Below are 3,402 nucleotides of genomic sequence, written 5' to 3'. Positions count from 1 at the left end.
AATAGCATTGGTCCACTGGAAGTTCAGCAAATCCATTGTGAAAACAGAGGGCCAGTTCATGTGAGCTCCCAGCAAGCAGAATTAAGGGGGAATTTTAAATGATGGATCATTTAGGAGACCACTGTCGGGGGTTCAGCAATGTGAACAGAAGCCTGACAGCTACTCTCAAGGATCCCACATTTCCATAGCACGCCGCACAAGGTTGATCCCTCCCCCGTCCCCAACTCCCCACAGACACGGGCCAGGACTCCTGCACAGGAGCTGCCCACGCAGCACCCTGACCCCAGAGCTTGCTCTTGTTCCAGAGGCAGAGGGAGAGCACTGAGAGAGGACGCCACCCACCCCAGGGCCCAGAGGATCGGGGCACCTCCATGCAGGGCCCAGCCACATGAACACCCCCGCAGGCTGATGGCCCAAAAGAGGGAGGATAGGCGGCCCGGGTCCCTGCAGGAAGGGAGGCTGGCTTGACTGGAGAAGAGAATGCTAATTAAAGATCCCTCATTCTCAGTTTCTGCAGAGACAGGACTCTAGGGGCAGAGGGAAAAGGCCGGCTGGGGCAAGGCCGGGTCACTTCTGTCCACATTCCATCGGCCACGCCTGCAAGCCGTGGGTGGAGAACACCCCTCCCATGGCGACACTGCCAGTCAGATGGCACTGGACAGGAGGAGCAGATGATCAGGGACAGTCCTGCAGCGCTGATGGGACCTGCTGCACCCAGCTCTTACCTGGTCAGCTCAATGCACCTTCATGGAGGAGACCGAGGCACAGAGAGGCTTCAGAAGCAGGAAGCATCCCAGTCTTGTGCCCTGAGCACGGTGTAAATGGTGAGAAAGGGTGGGAAGGAGCCAGGGTAGGACGGGCCTGCAGGCCCCAGAGAGGAACTTTGCCTGCGTCCTACCCTCTGAAAGGTTTACTCAAAGGAGGCGACAGGATCAGGTCTGTGTTTCCTGATAGTCACAGCAGCTGCCATGAGCGCTGGACCAGAGGGCGGTGTGAGGGCAAGTGAAGCCCAGGGTGGCCCAGGAAAGTAGCGTGGACAGCACTGACCCCGGTACCAGGGCCCCACATGGCCTTGGAGACCACACTCCTTCCCTCAAGCTCTCCAGAACCTGGGTCCATGTGAGTCACACACGCGGGGGCTGTTGACTTCTTTCCCTTAAATGTGGGTACAGCCTCCACCTAGAGGTTCTGCCTCCAGGAGAAACCCACATTGGTGCGTGGCTATTTCAAGGTTGAATTCTTGTGATAAAGTTTGAGAACCTGGAGTCCCTATTCAATTCAGGATGGCTGACCAGCCAGGATGACGCGCTCCTTCGTGGCCGAGGACAGCCACCCAAGGGGCTTCTCTACATGCACAGAAGGCCACTCTGTTGATGGGGTCACTCCTTAGACTTACACCAGCCCTTCTCTCCCCAGGACTAGGGACCTTGATTCGCTAGTTACGGGACTATTTAGGACCTCCAGGGAGGTCCCACGACTCCTATGTTCGCTTCCTGAAGCTGCCGTAAACAACTGCTGCACACTTGGTGACTCAAACAGGAAGTTTTTCTCCCACAGCCTGGAAGCCAGACGGCTGAGATCAAGGTGAGGGCAGGGCGGGTTCCCTCTGGAGGCTCGGAGGGAGAATCTATCCCAGGTGTCTCCAGCTTTGGTGGCTCTGGCAATCCCTGGCTTGTGGCTCTCTCCAGCCTCTGCCTCTGTCGCCACGGAACCATCCCTACGTGTCCCTTTCTGTCTCATAAGGACACTCTCCCTGGGCTTAGGGTCACCCCAATCAACACGACTTCATCTCACGCCCTCGTTTTATTACATCTGCAAAGACCGACCCTCTTCCCAAACAGCCAGATTCTGAGGTGCTGAGTGTACGTGAGTTCTTCAGGGACAGTATTCCACCCCTGAAGTTGGGGTGACTGTTCCTCAGTCATCCATTCTCCAACCGGCAGGGGTCTTCCCAGCCCCCCAAGGAGAGGTGAGGGGCAGCGTTGAAACCCAGGGGCCTGGCGCGAGGTGGATCTGCCCGACCTGCAGAGAAGCTCCCGGGCCCTGCACAGCCTCCCGTGGACCCGCTCAGGTGTGGCTTTGGCCTGGGGTCTGGAGAGCCAGTGGGGCCCGTCATCACCAGCAGAGTGCGGCAGGTGGAGCGTCAGCAACCCCCAGGCAGGAAGGGTCTCCATTCTTCATTTCCCGTCTGTAGGGCGGTGTCCTGCACAGGGCCAGGGAGACCCCACTGTGCTGGGGCCGTGCGAGACAGAGACCCACCTGAGCACCTCCCGTGGGCAGGTCACCGGCTGCTCCTGAGCCCTGTCTCTTTCTCTGTCAAGGCCTCCGCGCACCTCCCGGTAAGTGCTACCCGAGGTTGCTGGGGTGAGAGCCGCAGCGCCTCCGTCCACAGGGGAAAAGCGGCCATCAGGGAAGCAATAATGGCTGTTTCCCCACCCTCTTAGAACCTGAGGCAAGAATTTTAAAAAGTGCCTTATTTCTAAATAGACAAGCATTAAATCATTATCAGACATGAGAAATGCAAAGCAGCTCGTCTGGCTTGCATTTGACTCCATTTAGTGAAAAGTAGCTTTCAACAGGGGCATGAGCAGGGAGAAATGAAATCACAGCTGAGAAATGCCCGTGATGGGAATGATAACGGGCCCTTTGAAAGGCACGAGGCTTTGCACGGAGAGAGCAGCCGCTCAGCGTGGCGCCCTCGTCGGGGGGTCCCAGGCACCCGTCCCCGTGGGCAAGTGCCGCAGGGCCCAGCTTCCACGTGGGCACCCCAGCTCTGCCGAGACGGACCTACGACTGGCAAGTGGGGAGTCGGGAGTAAACACGCCAGCCCACACCTCGGGTTTTGGCACAGGGCATTGTGGGCTCATAAAGGAAGGGACAAGGCCGGTGTTTTGCAACCCAGAGCATGTAGCAGGCTCGACCTGGGGTTGGTGCCCAGCAGAAGAGACCCCTCCCCGAGATGCCTCTTCTAGTGGAAGGCCAGGGACACCCAGAATCACAACCGGCTGCAGGCCAGCGGCGGAAGGCATGGGGTCCTGACGGGCTGGCCCAAGCCCTCAGGCCACCCCACCCTGGGCGGAAGGAGCCCTCCGGGGTGTGCAGCTGTGGAGGAGTCGCAGGCCTCCACCCAGCCTCAGGGAGCCAGCAAGAGGCACACGCGCCACGAGCACTGAGAGTGGGGACTGCGGGATGGAGGCGAGGCAGCCACGGCATTGCCGCCCCCCACAAGGACAGGGCTCCATGCTGACGGAGGGCTGGGGTCAGGGCTGGGGGACTCATGGGACACAGCACCTGTCCACTCCAGTCCACCAGCTCCTCCCCTGGCCCACATGACCCCCTGCCCTGGCACAGCCCTGAGGCCCCTCTCCAGCCTCTCCTGCCCTGCTGCCCCTTTGCAGGGCC

Source organism: Piliocolobus tephrosceles, chromosome 1, assembly GCF_002776525.5.
Source record: "Piliocolobus tephrosceles isolate RC106 chromosome 1, ASM277652v3, whole genome shotgun sequence".
In the NCBI taxonomy this organism is placed as follows: Eukaryota; Metazoa; Chordata; class Mammalia; order Primates; family Cercopithecidae; genus Piliocolobus; species Piliocolobus tephrosceles.
The sequence above is the reverse complement of the archived record's forward strand: the minus strand, read 5'-3'. Positions refer to the sequence as shown.